Raw genomic sequence first — 23309 nt, forward strand, 5'->3', positions numbered from 1 at the left:
TCTGCTTTCCATTCTGCTGCATACCTCCTTGGAGGCAATAATCACAGAGTTAACATGCTTGAATGGGAGGTAAGGAGAGGGGAAATACAGAGATGAAAAACTCCATAGATTCACATCTCAAACTTGCTTCCAGCCACACAGATTTGATCATGAGCTAAGTAAAGGTGAAACCACAAAAATTAATGAGATATTTTTTATTCTGTTACATCAAAATCCATTGGTCTATCTTGCACACACACACACACACACACACACACACACATTCTTCCCCCCTCTTAGGAATCTAGTAAGTTCATTCAAGAGTGACAGATGTTTAGTGCTGGATTTTTTCGGCAGGTTACATAGAGTGGAACCAAATACTATATGAATATTCAGTTGTAATTTTTCTTTTAATTTTTGAGTAGCCAATAAAATTGCATGGTTTCTTTTTTTTATTTGAATATAGTTGACACATGATGTTACATTAGTTTCAGGTATACAACATAATGATTCAACAAGTTTACATATTGTGCTGTGCTCACCGCAAGTATAGCTACCATCTGTCACCACACAAAGCCTTTACAATACCATTGATTATATTCTCTATGCTGTACCTTTTATTCCTTTTATTCGTTCCATAACTGGAAGCCTGTATCTCTCACTCCCCTTTATCCATTTTGTTCATTGTCCCACCTCTTTCCTCTCTGACAACCGTCAGTTTGTTCTCTGTATTTATAGGTCTGATTCTGCTTTTTATTTATTTATTCACTTGCTTTGTTTTTTAGGGAAATCATATGGTATTTGTTTTTCTCTGACTTATTTCACTTAGCATAATACCTTCTAGGTCCGTCCAAATTGTTGTAAATGACAAGATCTCTTCCTTTTTTAATGGCTAAGTAAATTGGTACAACCCTTGTGGAAAACAGTATGGAGGTTCCTCAAAAAATTAAAAATGAAACACCATATGATCCAATAATTCCGCTATTGGGTATTTACCCAAAGAAAACAAAAACACTAATTCAAAAATATATATGCAACCCTATGCTGATTTCCACATTATTTACAATAGCCAAGATATGGAAGAAACCTAAGTGTCCATCAGTAGATGAATGGATAAAGAAGATGTGGTATGTACATACAATGGAATATTATCTTGCACTTTAAATCACACTTCTTTTTTTTTAAAGAGATTTTATTTATTTGACAGAGAGACACAGAGAGAGAGGGAACACAAGCAGGGTGAGTGGGAGAGGGAGAAGCAGGCTTCCCGCTGAGCAGGGAGCCCGATGCAGGGCTCGATCCCAGGACCCTGGGATCATGACCTGAGCCGAAGGCAGATGCCTAACAACTGAGCCACCCAGGGGCCCCTAAATCACACTTCTGCCATTAAACGTGTCAAACTGTTTCAGACTATTATGAATTCATTTTCTTCTGAAGTCATAGAAAATAATTATCACTATTTTCATTTTTGGGGGATAATAATCATGACTTATCTTCCTCTTCAAATAACTTGAGGTTTTTTTTTTTTTTTTAATTTTTTTTTAAGATTTTTTTTAAGATTTTATTTATTTATTTGACAGAGAGAGACACAGCGAGAGAGGGAACACAAGCAGGGGGACTGTGAGAGGGAGAAGCAGACTTCCTGCGGAGCAGGGAGCCCGATGTGGGGCTCGATCCCAGGACCCCGGGATCATGACCCGGGCCGAAGGCAGACGCTTAATGACTGAGCCACCCAGGCGCCCCTAACTTGAGGTTTCTGCCCATATCTTTTTTTAATTGCAAAACTAATATGTGTTCACTATAAAGAATTTGCTTGGGGACTTAAATTTTGTGGCATGGCAGGTAAGTATTTGAACTAATGCTCTTACTAAAAACACCAAAAATGCTGAATAAAATGCATATTTTAAAGTTAAGAGCACTGAAGAACTGACAAGATCAAAAGGAACTGCCAGGCCAAATCCAAAGGAAAGCTGAAACCCAGAGGGAGAAGTCACAACACCAAAGCCACTTTTGGCCTGAGAGTTTTTGTCACTCCTGAAAAACTTGAATTTGGTTTTGGTGAACTTGTAGCATAGTGGGGACAGATGTCAAACCCCAAGTGGGAGGTGGGGACACTCATCAGAATGGCTAAAATCAACAACACAAGAAACAACAGGTGTTGGTGAGGATGTAGAGAAAGGAGAACCCTCTTGCATTGTTGGTGGGAATGCAAACTGGTGCAGCCACTCTGGAAACAGTATGGAGATTCCTCAAAAAGTTAAAAATAGAACTACCCTACAATCCAGCAATCACATTACTAGGTATTTACCCAAAGAATATAAAAATACTAATTTGAAGGGATATATGCACCCTTATGTTTACAGTAGTATTATCTACAATAGCCAAATTATGGAAACGGCCCAAATGTCCATCAACTGATGAATGGATAAAGATGTGGTATATATGTGTGTATATATATATATATATACAATGCAGTGTCACTCAGCCATAAAAAAAAAAAGAAATCTTGCTATTTGCAACAATGTGGATGGAGCTAGAGAGTATTATAGTAAGTGAAATAGTCAGAGAAAAACAAATACTGTGTGAGTTCATTCATATGTGGAATTTACAAAACAAACGATCATAGGGGTAGAAAAGAGAGTGGCAAATCAGGAAACAGACTCTTAACTATAGAGAACAAACTGATGATTACCAGAGGGGAGGTGGGTGGGGGGATGGGTGAAATAGGTGATGAGGATTAAAGAGTGCACTTGCAGTGATGAGCACTGGGTGTTGTAAGTGCTGAATTACTAAACTGTACACTTGAAACTAATATTACACTGTGTTAACTAGAATTTAAATAAACACTTAAAAGAAAAAGAAAAGAACACATAAATCTGTCTAATTCCCACTTCCAGTGGATGGCAAAGAACACTACTTTGGTGCTGAAAAGAAAAAAAAGAAGGAGTTAAACCTTCCATGAGAATTTGTGATGACCCAGTGTATCCTCCCATAGATGTATAGCCTAGATTTATATCACCTGGTGTCCAGAAAACCTCAAGCCATGAACTTGTTTTGAGATGGTCCTGGATTAGAGCCTGGCAGAAGAAACACAAATACTCCCTGAGGAAGGTACTGTGGTGGACTGAATAATGCCCCCTTCTCTCAAAACAAAAGGTGTTCATGTTCTAATCCCTAGCACCTGGGAATATGTTTACTTGGCAAAAAGGACATTGCAGATGTGATTAAATTAAGAATCTTGAGGTAGGAGATTAGCCTGGATTATCCAGGTGAGCCAATGTAATCACAAGGATTCTTATAGAAGGAGTCAGGTGGGTCAGAGAACTAAGAGATACGATAATGGAAGCAGAGGTTGAAGTAAAGCAAAGGGCTATGAGCCAAAGAATGTAAGCAGCCTGTAGTAGCTAAAAAAAGGCAAGGAAACAGATTCTTCCCTAGGGTGTCCAGAAGGAATACAGCCCTGCTAACACTTAGATTTTAGATTTCAGAACTGTAAGAGAATGATATGTGTTGTCTTACACCATTAAGTTTGTATTGTTTTTTTTTTTTAGATTTTATTTTATTTATTTGACAGAGGGAGACACAGCGAGAGAGGGAACACAAGCAGGGGGTGTGGGAGAGGAAGAAGCAGGCCTCCCACGGAGCAGGGAGCCCAATGCGGGGCTCGATCCCAGGACCCTGGGATCATGACCTGAGCCGAAGGCAGACACCTAACGACTGAGCCATCCAGGCGCCCCCAGTTTGTGGTTATTTATTATAGCAGCAATAGGAAATTTATACAGGTACCTTCATTATAAGTCTTAAAGAATCCCCACCAATAATTTTCAAGAACAAAATGAGGTATACACAGTCAAAATACCTAGCACAGAAAAATGCAAGATACAATGAATAAAAACTAGCAGAAACAACAGAATAAATAGATGCGCAAAGTATTCAGGTATAAGAATTATCAGACATAAATTTAAAAACCCTCTCTATGTAGTATGTTTGAAGAAATGAAAGATAACTTGAAATTTTCTGTAAATAATAGATATAAGACAGACCAAAATGACCGATTAGAAACTTCTAGAAAGAAAAAGTAAACTACATAACAACCACAGTTAAAAATGTAATGGATGTGTTTATCAGCAGATTATAGCCAATTAAAGAAAGAATAAGTGAACCAAAAAATAAGTTAGAAGAAATACAGGATGTAACACAGAAAGACTTAAAACTATGAAAGGAACATTAAAAACATTGGGATAGAGTGACAAGGTCTAATACACATTTATCAGAATTCCAGAAGGAAAGGAAAGAGAGTATGAATGCAGGCAATTTTTAAAAGATCATGGCTAAGAACTTTCCAGAACTGATGAAAGACAACAATCCATGATTCAAATACAGAAAGAGAAATAAAAAGAAATCATGATTAGGTACTTCATGGTGAAATGCAGAACACCAATGACAGTCTTTTTTTTTTAAATTTTATTATGTTACGTTAGTCACCATACAATACATCATTAGTTTTTGATGTGGTGATCCACGATCCAATGACAGTCTTTAAGGAAGCCAGATGTAAAAGATCACCTTCAAAAGAGTAACTTTTGTACTCATGACTTATTTTTCAATAGTTCAATGAAAGCCAGAAGACAATAGAATATCTTGAACTGTTCTTAATTAAGTAATAAAGAATTAAAGAATTAATTGTCAACCTAGAATTCCATGTATCAAGAGAAGACATTTTTGAGACTGACATACTTCAGGTCATACTTCAGGCAAGAGGAAAGTAATCTCAAATGGAAGGTCTGAGACAAAGAAGGAATAAAGAACATACATAGGTAAAACTAAATGAACAATGACTTAATAAAAGAGAGACAACATCTTGTGAGAGAAAAGAAAATTGTAACATGGAATTTTAATATTCAAAGCATACAAACGGAGATGGGAAAATAAAGTTAATGTGTTCCAAGAAACTGGTATCGGGCTGGAGGAGAGTAAAGGTATTGATTACATTTTGATAAGTTAGGTATGAATTTTAAAGATTCTAGTGTCACCATTAAAAGAAGAGAAGTGTACTGTGTAATTTCCACTCTGGAAAAGGCATAATATGAAAAGATTAAGCAGTTCAAAAGAAGTCAAGAAAGGAGAGAAAAAGAAACAGAAAAGGTGAGACAAGTAGAAATCACAGGATGAGATGATAGATTTAAAACCAAATATATCAGGAATTGACATAAATTCAAGCTGGGTAAAATAACACAATATAACTATATGTGATGTTTACAAGAAACACATCTAAGACATCAAGATTTAAATAAAAGCGTGGGAAAAGAGATACCATTGCAAATACTAAACTCCTCCCAAAAAGCTAGTGTAGCTGTTGCCATATTGATATCAAACAAATAAACCCAAATACAGAAAGCATTACTAGATTTAAAGGTAATTTCATAATGAAAAGGTGTAGTTGGACAGGAAGATACAAGTATTTTAAATTTGTATAATCCTAATAATATAGTCTCAAAATGTTTAAATCAAATTATTTCCAAATTCACATACTGAGACATTTCTAATGCACCTCTCTCAACAATTTATAAAATAAGCAGACAAAAATAAATATAAATATATATGATTGGAATAAAATTAATGAAATTGATCTAAAGAATTACTATAAAATACGCACTTTGTATGAAGCACACATGAAACATTATAAAATATTGGGCTGTAAAAAAAATTGGGCTATAGAGCAAGTCTCAATGACTCTAACATGATTGAAATTATATAGAGAATTTTTTTAGTTAATAGATTTCTTTTAGCAGTTTTAGGTTTACAGAAAACTGAGGTAGAAAGTACAGAGACTTCCCATATAACCCCTCAATCTTCTCTCTCCCCACCTGGTTTCTGCTATTATTAACATTTAAAAAAATTTTTTTAGTTAACACATCCATCACTTCACACAGTTGCCTTTTGGTGTGTGTATGTGTGTGTGGTGAGAACATTTAAGATCTACCCTCTTAGCGACTTCCAAAATACAACACAGAATTTTGTGTGTGTGTGTTTGTGTGTGTGTGTATGTGTTTATAACAACACAGTATTTTTTTTTAATTTTTTTTAAGATTTTATTTATTTGCGAGATAGACAATGAGAGACAGAGAGCATGAGAGGGAGGAGGGTCAGAGGGAGAAGCAGACTCCCTGCTGAGCAGGGAGCCTGATGTGGGACTCGATCCCGGGACTCCAGGATCATGACCTGAGCCGAAGGCAGTCGCTTAACCAACTGAGCCACCCAGGCGCCCAACAACACAGTATTCTGAACTGTAGTTATCATGCTGTATATTAGATCCCCAAAACTTATTCATCTTATAACTTAAAGTCTGTTTGACTAACATTTCCCCTTTCTCCCTATCTCTCAGCCCCTGGTAACCACCAATCCACTCTATTTCTGTGAGTTCACATTTTTAGATTCCACATCTAAGTGACAACATACAGCATTTGTCATTCTCTGATTTATTTCACTTAACATAATGCCCATGTTGTTGCAAATGGCAGGATTTCCTACTTTTTTATGGCTGAATAATAATAATATATAAACATATATCCATCTATATCTATCTGTTTGTCATTTATCATATATTCTTTATCCATTTATCCATTGATACACACTTAGGTTGTTTCCATGTTTTGGCTATTGTGAATAATGCTCTGCTGAACATGGGAGTGAAGATATCTGTGAGACAGTGATTTCATTTCCTTGGGATATACACCCAAAAGCTAGATTGCTAAATTTTATGGTGCTTCTATTTTTAATTTTTTGAGGAATCTCCATATTATTTTCCATAATGGCTGTACCAATTTACATTCCCACAAACAGTGCAAAAAGTTTCCCTTTCTTCCATATCTTTGCCCACACTTCTTATCGCCTTTTTCATATTAGCCATACTAAGAGGTGTGAAGGTATATCTTATTGTAGTTTTGATTTACATTTCCCTATTGACTACTGATGTTGAGAACCTTTTAATGTACCTATTGTTCATTTGTATGTCTATTCAGGTCCTCTGGTCATTTTTAAATTTGATTAATTGGATTTTTACTATTCAGTTATATGGGTTCCTTATATATTTTGGAGAGATATATATATGTTTGCAAATATTTTCTCCTATTCTGTAGGTTGCCTTTCCTTTTCATTGATTGTTTCTTTTGCTGTGCAGATGATTTTTAGTTTGATGTAATCCTACTTGTTTTTTATTTTGTTGCCTATGTTCTGGTGTCATATCCAAAAAATCATTGCCAAGATCAATGTCAAGGATTTTTTTCCTATATTTTCTTTTTTTTATTAAAAAAATTTTTTTTAATTTCATTTAGTTTTTTCTTCCATGTTTTTATTTAAATTCCAGTTAGTTAACATACAGTGTAATATTAATTTCAGGTGTAGGATTTAGTGATTCATCACTTACAATGCCCAGTGCTCATTGCAACATGTGTGCTCCTTAATACTCATTACCCATTTAACCCATCTGCCCGCCCACCTCCCCTCCAGCAACCCTCAGTGTGTTCTCTATAGTTAAGAGTCTGTTTTATGGTTTGCCTCTCTCTTTTTTTTCTCCCTATGTTCATCTGTTATGTTTCTTAAATGCCAAATATGAGTGAACTCATACGGTTTTTGTCTTTCTCTAACAGACTTAATTTTGCTTAGCATACTACCCTCTACCTCCACCCATGTCATTGCAAATGGTAAGATTTCATTCTTTTTTAATTTATTTTTTTTAAAAAACTCAGCTTTACTGAGGTATAAGTGACATATAAAATTGTGATATTCCATATTCATCATAGTGATTTTTTAAATTTAAATTCAATTAATTAACAGAAAGTGTATTATTAGTTTCAGAGGTAGAGCTCAGTGATTCATCAGTCTTATATAATACCCAGTGTTCATTACATCATGTACCCTCCTTAATGTCCATCACTCATTTTCCCCACTCCCATACCACCTCCCCTCCAGCAACCTACAGTTTGTTTCCTAAGATTAAGAGTCTCTTCTGGTTTGTCTCCCTCTCTGATTCCATCTTGTTTTATTTTCCCCTCCCTTCCCCTATGATTCTGTTTTGTTTCTTAAATTCCACATATGAGTGAGATCATATGACAATTTTCTTTCTCTGATTGATTTATTTCGCTTTGCATAATACCCTCTAGTTCCATCCATGATGCTGCAAATGGCAAGATTTCATTCTTTTGATGGCTGAGTACTATTCCATTGTGTATATATGCCACATCTTCTTTATCCATTCATCAATTGATGGACATTTGGGCTGTTTCCATAATTTGGCTATTGTTGATAATGCTGCTATAAATATCGGGATGCATGTATCCCTTTGAATCAGTATTTTTGTATCCTTTGGATAAACACCTAGTAGTGCAATTGCTGGATCCTAGGGTAGTTCTATTTTTAACTTTCTGAGAAACCTCCATACTGTTTTCCAGAGTGACTGCACCAGTTTGCATTCCCACCAACAGTGTAAGAAGGTTCCCCTTTCTCCATATCCTTGACAACATCTCTTGTTTCCTGTGTTGTTTATTTTAGCCATTCTGACAGGTGTGAGTTGATAACTCATGTTAGTTTTGATTTGTATTTCCCTGATGATGAGTGATGTTGAGCATCTTTTCATGTATCTGTTAGCTATTTGGTATGTCTTCTTTGGAAAAATGTCTATTCATGTCTTTTGCCCATTTTTGAAATGGATTACTTGGTTTTTGGGTGTTGACTTTTATAGGTTTTTAAATATATTTTAGACACTAACCCTTTATCAGATATGTCATTTGCAAATATCTTCTCCCATTCCGAAGTTTGCCTTTTAACTTAGTTGATTGTTTCCTTCCCTGTGCAGAAGCTTTTTACCTTAATGAAGTCCCAATAGTTTATTTTTGCTTTTGTTTACCTTGCCTCAAAAGATGTATCTAATAGGAAGTTGCTATGGCTGATGTCAAAGAGGTTACTGCCTGTGTTCTCCTCTATGATTTTTATGGTTGCCTGTCTCACATTTAGGTCTCTCATCCATTTTGAATTTATCTTTGTGTACGGTGTAAGAGTGGTCCAGTTTCATTCTTTTGCATATTGCTGTCCAGTTTTCTGAACACCCTTTGTTGAAGAGACTGTCTTTTTTCCACTGGATATTCTTTCCTTCTTTGTTCAAGATTAATTGACCATATAGCTGTGGGTCCATTTCTGGGTTTTCTATTCTGTTCCATTGATCTATGTGTCTCTTTTTGTGCCAGTACCATACTGTCTTGATCACTATAGCTTTGTAACATATCTTGAGGTCTGTAATTGTGATGCCTCTAGCTTTGTTTTTCTTTTCCAAGATTGCTTGGGCTATTCAGGGACTTTTGTGGTTCCACACAAATTTTAAGATTGTTGGGGTGCCTCGGTGGCTCAGTCAGTTAAGTGTCTGCCTTCGGCTCAGGTCATGATCCCAGGGTCCTGGGATTGAGCCCCGCATCAGGCTCCCTGCTCAGCAGGGGAGTCTCTTTTCCCACTCCCTCTCCCTCTGCCCCTGCTCCTGTGCTCTCTCTCTCACCCTCACTCTCTCAAATAAATATTTTTTTAAAATGTTAGGATTGTTTGTTCTAACTCTGTGAAAAATGCTGGCATTATTTTCAATAGGGATTGCATTAAATGTATAGATTGCTTTGAGTAAGTATAGACATTTTAACAATATTTGTTCTTCCAATCTATGAGCATGGAATGCTTTTTCCATTTCCTTGTGACATTTTCAATTTCTTTCATAAGTGTCCTATAGTTTTCAGCATACAGATCTTTTACCTATTTGATTAGGTTTATTCCTAGGTATCTCATGGTTTTTTGTGTAATTGTAAATGGGATCAATTCCTTGATTTCTCTTTCTGCTGCTTCACTGTTGGTGTATAAGAATGCAACAGATTTCTGTATGCTGATTTTATATCCTGCAACTTTGCTGAATTCATGTATTAGTTCTAGAAATTTTTTGGTGGAGTCTTTTGAGTTTTCTACATAGAGTATCATGTTGTCTGCAAAGAGTGAAAGTTTGACTTCTTCCTTGCTGACTTGGATACCTTTTATATATTTTGTTGTCTGACTGCTGAGGCTAGGACTTCCAGTACTATGTTAAATAAGTGGTGAGAGTGGACATGCCTGTCTTGTTCCTGACCATACAGGAAAAGCTCTCAGTTGTTCCCATTGGGAGTGATATTAGCTGTGGGTTTTTTGTATATGGCCTTATGATGTTGAGGTGTGCTCCCTCTATCCCTACATTTTTTAGGGTTTTTATCAAGAATGGATGCTGTACTTTGTCACTTGCTTTTTCTGCATCTATTGAGAGAATCATACAGTTCTTATCCTTTCTTTTATTAATGTGCACTGGGCATTGTAAGTGATGAATCACTAAATCCTACACCTGAAATTAATATTACACTGTATGTTAACTAACTGGAATTTAAATAAAAACATGGAAGGAAAAACTAAGTGAAATTAAAAAAAATTTTTTTTAATTAAAAAAAAGAAAATATAGGGAAAAAATCCTACAAGTTCCTAGGTCAAAGGCCTTATTTTCAAAGTGCAAAAATATTACAAAATAGATACCAGAGATTTATTTTGCTTTTAAGTTATTTTGATTATCTGAGGTTTGAACCTATATGTCAACCTATTAACCAAGAACTTTTTGGGGATTTTCTTTTCATTTGGCTTAAAAGGGTTCTATTTTTCCCATTCCATTTTGTGAGACACATGTCTTTTAAGGCATATCAAGAATTAGTAGCCCTTATATTCAGAAATAACAGCACTTCTATAATGCTGAAGGCAATATGCCAGTAACTTTAATGTCATTCAATCTCTTCAATACAAGGTTTCTATCACACACAGTAACTTTCTTACCAATTATTGAAAAAAAAATCACTACACTACTTCTGAACTCATTAAGTCCCTCTGAAACTATAAAGGCCAACTTTGCTTTAACTTCTGGTTCACTTAATGACACCCCAATACAAATCTTAGGTTGAAATTACTTAAGCAGATCTATGCCAGGCATTAGTTATTCATCTGGCTTTATAATAACACTGTTTTTAGAATTAATGCTCACTCTTAGGCATAAAACCTGGGTTGAGGATTTAAATGATTCAGCCAAGGACTGAAAGATGTGGAAATCATTCCCAGCTACACTGATTCAATTATGCTCCTTTTCAGATGACCTTCTTCAGGATGTCAATTCTCTGAGATTAAAGGTATCTTAATTCAGTTATGTTATTTTGTACCTTTCTTGTGGATGTGGTTTTGTTTTCTTAGCAATCTGTTTGAAAATGGCCAGAATAGGCATAACCTTGCCTTTTTGGTAGCAACCACATTCATACATACATTATATAACTTGGCTCATGTAATTTATTTCTTATGCAATAGAAATTACAACTATAATTGCCTTTCCAAAATTTGCCTTGGGTAGGGTGTTCAGAAAATAGAAGGAGTGCTATTTCTCTGGAAAAATTATTCCTGCATAAGAATATATATATTTTTCGGACTTTCCAAGATGGCAGAGGAGTGGGAGACCTTAGTTTTGTCTGGTCCCAGGAATTCAGCTAAATAGCTGAATCATTCTGAACACCTGTGTACTCAAACAGAGATCTAAGAAAAGAATTTCTGGAATTCTACAGATAGAAAAGTGACACTTTCTGCAAGGTAGGAGGTGTGGAGAAGTGAATCTGAGGCAATATATTGGAAGATAAACCATGGGGGGTGGGGTGGAGCCTCTGTCAGCCGGCTATCAGAAAGTGATATAGCAGTGGAGGGCAAAATTGGAACTTTTAGAAGTCTGCTCTGATGAGGGATGTCCCTGCCTGAAAGGCACTCAGATGGCAGAGCAGGGTGGAATCCTAGATGGGACAGTGTGATCTCAGGATCCCTGGGGTCACAGAAAGAACAGGGGTGTGGCATAGTTCCGAGGCATTGGAGCGGGAAAGCCAGCTGTAATCAGGGAGCCCAGGAGTGGGATCTCAGCTTGGGGTTGCCATTAACCACGAACCCTGGCACGGTCCGGTGACCGCTCTCTGAGCAGGGACCCAGCAAGTGGCAGAACCACAGCAAGAACCTCCTTCCTCCGGGAGAAGCAGAACCAGTGTGTGCAGGAGTCTGCAAGGTTTGGAGACTTGAAGCTGGGTTGCGTGCCTGAGATAGAAATGCTTGGTCACAGGCTGGGTGAGCATGGAGTGTAGATGGAGACCAGGGAGACAGGAGTGATTGACTGCTCTTCTCTGAGGGCACACTGAGGAGTGGGGTCCCGAGCTTTTGGCTCCGGGGCTGGAGATTGGAGGCTGGGAGGCCACCATTTTCATTCTCATCCTCCAAAGCTGCCCAGAAAGTCTTCAAGGATCAAAAGTCATGTAGAGCAATCCAGAGCTCTGGATTAATTAGCCTGGCCCCCTGGCAAGGGTGGTGCAATTCCACCCAGGGCAAAGACACCTGCGAATCAGTGCAACAGGCCCCTCCCCCAGAAGATCAGCAAGAATATCCAGCTAAGATCAAGTTTACCAATTATAGAGAACTGCAAAACTCCAGCACTAGGGGAAGATAGTATACAGATAGTTGATTTTTTTCCCACAACTCTTTAGTCTTTCAGTTTTAATTTTTTTCTCTTTCTTTTTTCAATTAATTTCTTATTTTATCAACTCTTTTTTAAAAATCTTTTTTAATTTTCATTTTTACAGTTACATTCTATACATTTATTGTATTTAATTTTACTTTTCTGTTTTTCTTTCTTTACAATTTTGGGATGCAGTCTATTCAAAAAAACAGACCAAAATACACCAGGAGATACTGTATTGCTCTGTTCTCTTCACCTGTCTGTTTATATTCTTTCTCTTTTTTTTGTCTCATAATTTTCATTTTTACAGTTACATTCTATCCTTTCATTGTATTTAATTTTATTTCTGTACATATATAAGTTTTCTTTTCTTTTCAATTTTGGGATCTAGTTTTTTCACAAACAGACCAAAATACACACAGGATTCAGTGTATTGATCTGTTCTGTTCACCTGTCTGATTATATTCTCTCTCTTTTAAAAATTTTGGTTTCCGTTTTGGGTCTTTTCTGATTTGTTTAGTGTATATTTCGCTGGGGTCATTGTTGCCACTTTAGTATTTTGTTTTCTCATTCATCTATTCTTTGGATAGAATGACAAGATGGAAAAACTCACCTCAAAAAAAGAGAACAAGAAGCAGTACTGACTGCCAGGGACCTAATCGGTATGTACCTAAGTAAGATGTTGGAATTGGAGTTCAGAATAACGGTTATAAAGACACTAGCTGGGCTTGAAAAAAAGCATAGAAGACACTAGAGAATCCCTTACTGAAGAAATAAAAGAACTAAAATCTAATCAAATTGAAATCAAAAAGGCTATTAATGAGATGCAATAAAAAAATGGAGGCTCTAACTGCTAGGATAAATGAGGCAGAAGAGAGAATTAATGACATAGAAGACTGAATGATGGAGAATAAAGAAGCTGAGAAAAAGAGATAAACAACTACTGGATCACAAGGGGAGAATTCGAGAGATAAGTGATACCATAAAGTGAAACAATATTAGAGTAATTGGGATCCCAGAAGGGGGGGGGGGCAGAAGGAATATTGGAGCAAATTATAGTGAAGAACTTCCCTAGTCTGGAGAAGGAAATAGGCACCAAAATCCAGGAGGCACAGAAAACCCCTCTCAAAATCAATAAACATAGGTCAAAAACCTAGACATAAAATAGTGAAGCTTGCAAATCTCAGAGACAGAAAATCTGGAAAGCAGCACAGGACAAGAGGTCTGTAACCTACAAGGGTAAAAACATTAGACTGGCAGCAGATCTATCCACCGAGACCTGGCAGGCCAGAAAGGACAGGCATGATATATTCAGGGTACTAAATTAGAAAAATATGCAGCCAAGAATACTTTATCCAGCAAGGATGTCATTCAAAATAGAAGGAGAGATATAAAGCTTCCAGGACAAACAGAAACTAAAAGAATTTGTGACCACTAAATCAGCCCTGCAAGAAATATTAAAGTAGATCCTTTAAACAAAGAGAGACCCCAAAAGTAACATAGACCAGAAAGGAACAGAGACAATATACAGAGACAGTCACTTTACTGGTAATACAGTAGCACTAAATTCATATCTTTCAATAGTTACTCTGAATGTAAATGGGCTAAATGCCCCAATCAAAAGACACAGGGTATCAGATTGGATAAAAAACCAAGACCCATTGATATGCTGTCTGCAAGAAACTCATTTTAGATCCAAAGACACCCCCAGATTGAAAGTGAGGGGGTGGAAAACCATTTGTCATGCTAATGTACATCAAAAGAAAACTGGGGTAGCAATCCTTATATCAGACAAATTAGATTTTAAACCAAAGACTGTAATAAGAGATGAGGAAGGACACTATATCATAATTAAAGGGTCCATCCAACAAGATCTAAAAACTGGAAATACTTATGCCCCTAACATGGGAGCAGCCAATTATATAAACCAATTAATAACAAAATTAAAGAAACATGTTGATAATAATACAATAATAGTAGGGACTTTAATACCCCACTCACTGCAATGGACAGATCATCTAAGCAGAAGATCAACAAGGAAACAAGGCGGGGTGCCTGGGTGGCTCAGTCATTAAGCGGCTGCCTTCGGCTCAGGTCATGATCCCAGGGTCCTGGGATTGAGCCCCACATTGGGCTCCCTGCTCTGTAGGAGGCCTGCTCTCCCTCTCCCACTCCCGCTGCTTGTGTTCCTGCTCTCGCTGTGTCTCTCTCTGTCAAATAAATAAATAAAATCTAAAAAAAAGAAAAAAGGAAACAAGGGCTTTGAATGACACAGTGGACCAGATGGACTTCACAGATACATTCAGAGCATTCCTTCTTAAAACAACAGAATACACATTCTTCTCAAGGGCACATGGAACATTCTGCAGAATAGATCACATACTGGGTCACAAATCAGGTCTCAACCGGTACCAAAAGATTGGGATCATTCCCTGCATATTTTCAGACCACAATGCTTTGAAACATTAACTCAATCACAAGAGGAAAGTGGAAAGAATTCAAATACATGGAGGCTAAAGAGCATCCTACTAAAGAATGAATGTGTCAACCAGGAAATTAAAGAAGAATTTAAAAGAATTCATGGAAACAAATGAAAATGAAAACACAATTGTTCAAAACATTTGGGATGCAGCAAAGGCAGTCCTAAGAGGGAAGTACATAGCACTACAAGCCTTTCTCAAGAAACAAGAAAGGTTTCAAATACACAAGTTAACCTTACACCTAAGGGAGCTGGAGAAAGAACAGCAAATAAAGCCTAAACACAGCAGGAGAACAGAATTAATATAAAAGATTAGAGCAGAAATCAATGAAATAGAAACCAAAAGAACAGTAGAACAGATCAACGAAACTAGGAGCTGGTTCTCCGAAAGAATTAATAAGATGGATAAACCCCTGGCCAGGCTTATCAAAAAGAAGAGTAAAGGACCCAAATTAATAAAATCATGAATGAAAGAGGAGAGATCACAACCAATACTGCAACACTGAAGAAATACAAACAGTTATAAGAACATATTATGAGCAACTACATGCCAACAAATTGGGCAATCTGGAAGAAATGAATGCATGCCTAGATATGTATGAATTACCAAAACTGAAACAGGAAGAAATAGAAAACCTGAACTGACCCATAACCAGCAAGGAAAATGAAGCAGTAATAAGAAATCTCCCAAAAAACAAGAGTCCAGAGCTGCATAACATCCCAGGAGAATTCTATCAAACATTTAAAGAAGAATTAATACCTATTTTTCTGAAGCTCTTTCAAAAAATAGAAATGGAAGGAAAACTTTCCAACTCTTTCTATGAGGTCAGCATTACCTTGATCCCAAAACCAGACAAAGACCCCACCAAAAAGGAGAATTACAGACCAATATCCCTGATGAACATGGACGTAAAAATTCTCACCAAGAAACTAGCCAATACGATCTAACAAATACATTAAAAGGATTATTCATCATGACCAAGTGGAATTTATTCCTGGGCTGCAAGGGGGGGTTCAACATCTGCAAATCAATCAATGTGATACCCTACATTAATAAAAGGACAAGAACCATATGATCCTCTCAATAGATGCAGAGAAAGCATTTGATGAAGTACAGCATCCTTTCTTGATTAAAACTCTTCAGAGTGTAGGGGTAGAGGGAGCATAACTCAATATTATAAAAGCCATACACAAAAAGCCCACAGCGAATATCATTCTCAATGGGGAAAAACTGAGAGCTTTTCCCCTAAGGTCAAGAACACGACAGGGGTGTCCCCTCTCACCACTGTTGTTCAACATAGTACTAGAAGTCCTAGCCTCAGCAATCAGACAACAAAAAGAAAGGCATCTGAGTCTGCAAACAAGAAGTCAAACTCTTACTCTTTACAGATGTCATGATACTTTATGTGGAAAACACAAAAGACTCTACCCCAAAATTGCTAGAACTCATACAGGAATTCAGCAATCTGGTGGGATATAAAATCAATGCACAGAAATCACTTGTATTTCTATACATTAACAATGAGACCGAAGAAAGAGAAATTAAGGAGTCGATCCCATTTACAGCTGCACCAAAAACTGTAAGATACCTAGGAATAAACCTAACCAAAGAGGCAAAGGATCTGTACTCAGAAAACTATAAAACACTCATGAAAGAAATAGAGGAAGACACAAAGAAATGGAAAAATGTTCCATTCTCATGGATTGGAAGAGCAAATATTGTTAAAATGTCTATGCTACCTGGAGCAATCTATACATTCAATGCAATCCCTATTAAATACCATCAACTTTTTTCAAAGAACTGGAACAAATAATCCTACAATTTGTATGGAACCAGAAAAGACCCCGAATACCCAAAGGAATGTTGAAAAAGAAAACGAAAGCTGGTGGCATCACAATTCTGGACTTCAGGCTCTATTACAAAGCTGTAATCATCACCATAGTACGGTACTGGTACAAAAACAGACACATAGATCAAGGGAACAGGATAGGAAACCCAGAAATGGACCCTCAACTCTATGGTCAACTAATCTTCGACAAAGGAGGAAAGATGTCCAATGGAAAAAAGACAGTCTCTTCAACACATGGTGTTGGGAAAATTGGACAGCCACATGCAGAAGAATGAAACTGGACCAGTTTTCTTACACCGTACACAAAAATAGACTCAAAATGGATGAAAGACCTAAATGTGAGACAGGAATCCCAACAAAATCCTTGAGAAGAACACAGGCAGCAACCTCTTCGACCTCAGCCCCAGCAACTTCTTGCTAGACATGTCTCCAGAGGCAACGGAAATAAAGGCAAAAAAGAACTATTGGGACTTCATCAAGATAAAAAACTTTTGCACAGCAGAGGAAACAGTCAACAAAACCAAAAAACAACCCACAGAATGGGAGAAGATATTTACAAATGACATATCAGATAAAGGGCTAGTAACCAAAATCTAGAAAGAACTTATCAAACTCCACACCCAAAGAACAAATAATCCAATCAAGAAATGGGCAGAAGACATGAACAGACATTTCTCCAAAGAAGACATACAAATGGCCAATGGACACATGAAAAAATGTTCAACATCACTCTGCATCAGGAAAGTACAAATCAAAACCACAGTGAGATACCACCTCACACCAGTCAGAATGGCTAAAATTAACAAGTCACAAAATGACAGATGTTGACAGGGATGCGGAGAAAGGGGAACCCTCCTACACTGTTGGTGGGAATGCAAGCTGGTGCAGCCACTCTGAAAACAGTATGGAGTTTCCTCAAAAAGTTGAAAATAGAGCTACCCTATGACCCAGCAATTGTACTACTGGGTATTTACCCCAAAGATATAAATGTAGTGATCCGTAGGGGCATCTGCACCCCAATGTTTATAGCAGTAATGTCCACAATAGCCAAACTATGGAAAGAGCCCAGATGTCCACTGTCAGATGAATGGATAAAGAAGATGCGGTATACACAGACACACACACACACACACACACACACACACACACACACACACACAATGGAATATTACTCAGCCATCAAAAAAATGAAATCTTGCCATTTGCAATGACGTGGATGGAACTAGAGGGTATGATGCTAAGCAAAATAAGTCAATCAGAGAAAGACAATTACATGATTTTACTCATAAGTGGAATTTGAGAAACAAAACAGAGGATCATAAGGGAAGGGAGAGAAAAATAAAAGAAGATGAAATCAGAGAAGGAGACAAACCATAAGAGACTCTTAATCTTAGGAAACAAACTGAGGGTTGCTGGAGGGAAGGGAGCTGGGGGGATGGGGTAACTGAGTGATGGACATTACGGAGGGCACATGATGTAATGAACATGGGTATTATATAAGACTGATGAATCACTGAGCTCTACCTCTGAAATTAATAATATATTATATGTTAATTGAATTTAAATTTAAGAAAAGTAAATAAGATAATAAAAATTTTAAAAACCCAACTACCAACAATAGGAATAGGATGGAATTTCCTCCAGTAAATGGCATTTTTTAACGATTTTGTTTATTTATTTGAGAGAGAGAGCAAGAGAGAGAGAGCAAGAGCAGGGTGAAGGGCAAAGGGAGAAGCAGACTCCTTGCTGAGCAGGGAGCCCAATGCAGGGCCCGATCCTGGGACCCTGGGATCATGACCTGAGCCAAAGGTGGACGCTTAACCGACTGAGCCACCCAGGTGCCCCCCAGTAAATGGCATCTTAAAAAATAGCTAATATCATACATTATAATGAGAGACAGTGTTTCCCTCTAAGTTCAGAGACAAGGCAAGGGTGTCTTCTCTAAGCAGTTCTCTTGTTGGATTACAGATCTACATGTAAAATCTAAAGCTATGAAACTTGTAGGAAACAAATCATTGGAGAATATCTTCACAATAAGTAAGTTAAAATTTCATAAAGAGAAAAGGGAAAACACTAAGTATTTTAAGATAAGTTATAATTTGAACTTTTGCAAAAGTAAAACATTGCTCAGGAAGACCTACTATTAAGAAAATAAACAGCAAAGCCATAGTGAAAGAAAATATTCACAAACATACATTTAGGAATGGACTTGTCTGCTCCCCAATAATAAAAAGATAAAAATGAGAAACAAATTTGAACTGACATTTCAGAAAGAAGATGTATAAATGTCCAGTAAGCATAAAATTTCATGCTCAACATCATTAGTCATTGGGGAAATGCAAAGCTTTAAAATCACATCTACCCACATAACTAAAATGAAAAATATCAGTGACACCAAATGTTGGAGATGATGCCGAGCAAAAGTGGAAAAATATGACCCATGGGTTAAATCCATTTGTTGCCTTTTTTTATAACGTTCTATTAGAACACAGCCATGCCCATTTATGTATATATTTTCTGTGCATGCTTCCACACTGCAATAGCAGAACTGAGTAATTACAACAGAGACTGTATGGCCCACAAAGCTAGGATATTTACTTGATATCCCTTATAGAAAAACATTGCTGACCCATGACAATATTATCACAACCCTCATAATAATCTCGTTGTTTGGCAGATAAAATGCTACAAACAATTTGGAAAACTAGTTTATAATTTCTTAAAAAGCTATCTACCCTACAACTCAGCAATGTACCACCCAGCATTTATTCAAGATGGAAACATATATCCACATCAAGCTTTGTGCAAGAATGATCGTTAAAATGTTATTCATTTTAGCCAAAACTATAAAAAGTCCAGGTATCCATCAATAGGAGATTGGAAAAATACTGTGGTATATTCATACAATAGAACACTTCTCAGCAATATAAAAGAACAAACTACCAAAATATGTAGCCATCTCAAAAACCTAATGTGGTGTGAAAGAAGACACAAAATATAATGCATATTTATATGAATTCTAGAAAAAGCACATTCACATATGGTGATAGAATTCACTGTTTGCTTTGATATGGGGACACATTACCTTGCAAAGGGCACAGGGTAACTCTTTGGAGTGATGGAAATACTGTGTCTTGTTAGTAGTGAAGATTACACAGGTCTAAGCATTTGTGGAAATGGTTTAAATTGCATGTTTAAAATTGAAAAAAAAGAACATATATATTTTTCAAGGCTTACACGATATGAGAGTTTAACAAAAAGTCAATAATATCTTCTATTTCTCTAATCCAAAGGCACTTCCAACAAGGCCAGCTGAAGTTGTTAATAAGGATGATAGGGGAAAAAATGTCTCAAAATTATCTCTCAATCTTTATAGTCATACTACATCTTCTGCTCTTTTGTATATAAACTTAATATTTCTGAGAAGTTTGCTTCGCATTAATAAAATTCTGTTAAGAAAGATGTTCTGATGTTTAGAAATAAGGCAAAAGCATGACTACATACCATTTTTATGTCACTTGAAAGCACTAATGGCTCTAATAATTATTTAACTAAATAAGGGGATTTCACTTTTGTTTGAATTACTATTTACTCTTGATTAGGGACTATATTCTGTAAAATTAGGCTTTAACTTTAGATTTCTCTCTGGAATTAAGGTAACTCTGATGGTTATGTGTCCCTTACCCCTGTAGGACATTAACTAGTTTGTATCTGTTAGCAAATTCACTTCAGCTTTCCTTTCACTGGATAACTATCTATTAGGTATTTTGAATTCTCCCATGAGCCAGCTTTACCTCTCCATGGTTCTCTCAATAATGAGTTAAGAAATCCTTGACATATGCTCACTATAATATTTGTATAAAAAACAAGTCTTAATTTTTAAGCAATTGTACTTTGGCAATTCTCACGTTTAACACATAGTTCACTTTCAAGACCAAAGGCCCTTAGATGTTATTCTTCCCTTAGCTCTTCTCAACAAAATAAGAAGGCAGGTGGCTTCAAATATGGTGAAACATGAGAAAACTATTAAACCCCCGAAGCATATTTCCAAATGCAAATATCAGTTAAAGCATTTTTTAAAATTCCTGTCATTGGTAAGCACGTGTGCAACATTTTTCCCCCTTAAATATATATATTTACACACACACACATACACAAACTTATGGGTAGAATTTAATAGGTTGCATCAGGCCAATGTTCCAAATGCAACAATTAGGGGAAAAATGGATAAATGACAAATAACATTTTTGAAGACATGAGAGTAATGTGGATGCTGAAAGGACTGGATAATATTCCAGAATTGGGAAAAATATTTGTAATAAGCTTATGCTGGCAAGCAATTTCTTCTTTGGGGGAACTGGCTAATTTTGGGTTTGGATTAAAGATTGGACTTGGTGCCAGTACAGGGGCTAACATGGGTGAAAGAAAAACCAGTTGATCTTTTGGTGGTCGTGGAGGTTGGCACAACAGGTTGGAAATTTGAGGAGCCCAAACAAATACTAATCAAAAGAAATATGGATCACATGGTAATTCTATTTTTAATTTTTAAGGACTGTCCATGACTGTTTTCTACAATGGCTGCACTAGCTTGCATTGCCACCAGCAGTGCACAAGGGTTCCTTTTGCTCCACATCCTCATCAACACTTGTTATTTCTTATGTTTTTAATTTTAGTCATTCTGACAGGTGTGAGGTGATATCTCATTGTGGTTTTGATTTGCATTTCCCCAATGATGAGTGATGTTGAGCATCTTTTCATGTGTCTGTTGGCCATCTGTACGTCTTCTTTGGAAAAATGTCTATTCATGTCTTCCAATCACTTTTAATTAGATTTGGTTTTTTTGGTGTTGAGTTGTATAAGTTCTTTATATATTTTGGATATTAACCCTTTATTGGATATTTCATTTGCAAATACCTTCTCCCATTGTAGATTGTCTTTTTGTTTTGTTGATGGTTTCTTTTGCTGTGCCTTTTATTTTGGTGCAGCATTATTTATAATAGCCAAGACATGCAAGCAACCCAAGTGTACATCCATAGATGAATGGATAAAGAAGATGTACACACACACACACACACACACACTGGAATATGACTGAGCCATAAAAAAGAAAGAAATCTTACCATTTGTAACAACATGGATGGATCTAGAGGGTATAATGCTAAGTTAAATAAGTCCATTAGAGAAGGACAAATAACATGATTTCACTCATATGTGGAATTTAAGAAGCAAAACAAACAAAGAAAAAAAGAGATGGACAAGAAAAACAGACTTTTCAATAGAGAGGACAAACTGGAAGTTGCTAGAGGAGAGGTTGGTGAGGGAATAGGTGAAGTAAGTGAAGGAAATTAAGAGTACACTTGTGATAAGCCCTGAGTAGCATATAGAATTGTTGAATCATTATATTGTACACCTGAAACTCATATAACACTGTATGTTAATTATATTTGAATTTTTAAAAATAAATAAAATTTCTAAAAAAGAAAGTTGGAGTGGCAATTTTAATATCAGAAAATTGGACTTCAGAACAGGAATATTTCCTGGGAAAAGGGGAAAAATTATATAGTGACAAAGGGCTCAGTTCACCAAGAATATACAAAAATGATAAATGTACATGCACAAAAGAATCTTCAGAATACAGGAAGCAAAATCTGATAGAATTGAAAAAATACAGACACCCAAAATTATGGTTGGCAATTTCAATATTTTTCTCTGTAATCTATAAAAACATTAGACCAAAAATCAATAAAAAATTAGAAGACTTGAATGTTATCAACCAATTTGACCTAATTAATATTCATAGAACACTCCACCCACCATAGCAGATTAGTCATCCTTTTCAAGAAAATATGAAACATCTGCCAAGAGAAATGATATTCTGGGCCACAAAACAAACAAACACACTTAAAACATTTAAAATAATACAAAATGTGTTTTCTCATCATAACAGAATAAAAGTACAAAAAAAGATTTTGGAAAACATCTTCTATTTGGAAATTGATAAAAACTCTTCTAAATAACCAATGGGTTGAGGAAGATCTTGCAAGAAAATCAGAAAACATTTGCAATTGAATGAAAGTGAAAATACAATATATCAAAACCTTTGGGATGCAGATAACGCTGTCTTTAGAGGGGAAATTTTTAGCATTAATGCTTATATTAGAAAATAAGAAAGATCTCAAATCAATGACCTAAGCTTTTTTTTTTTTTTTTTTTTTTTAATGACCTAAGCTTTTAAGAAAGTAGAAGATTTACATGGAAAGGCATAGGAGCTAGTACAACAAAAACATAATTGTAAAGAACAAAGTTGGAGGACTCTTCCTACATGGTTTCAAGATTTACTGTAAATAATCAAGTAATCAAGATCATATAATATTGGTGAAAGGATAAACACATAAATCAATGAAGTCAAGCAGTATAAAAATAGACCCTC

The 23309-nt window shown here is 36.2% G+C and overlaps 1 protein-coding gene across 3 annotated transcripts in view; it reads right to left on the reverse strand.

The window, feature by feature from the left end:
* Nucleotides 1–23309, reverse strand: part of TEX9 (testis expressed 9) — a 190779-nt gene that overhangs the window by 140955 nt on the left and 26515 nt on the right. The gene's annotated exons all lie outside the window — the stretch shown is intronic.

Source organism: Halichoerus grypus, chromosome 8 (assembly GCF_964656455.1).
Source record: "Halichoerus grypus chromosome 8, mHalGry1.hap1.1, whole genome shotgun sequence".
In the NCBI taxonomy this organism is placed as follows: Eukaryota; Metazoa; Chordata; class Mammalia; order Carnivora; family Phocidae; genus Halichoerus; species Halichoerus grypus.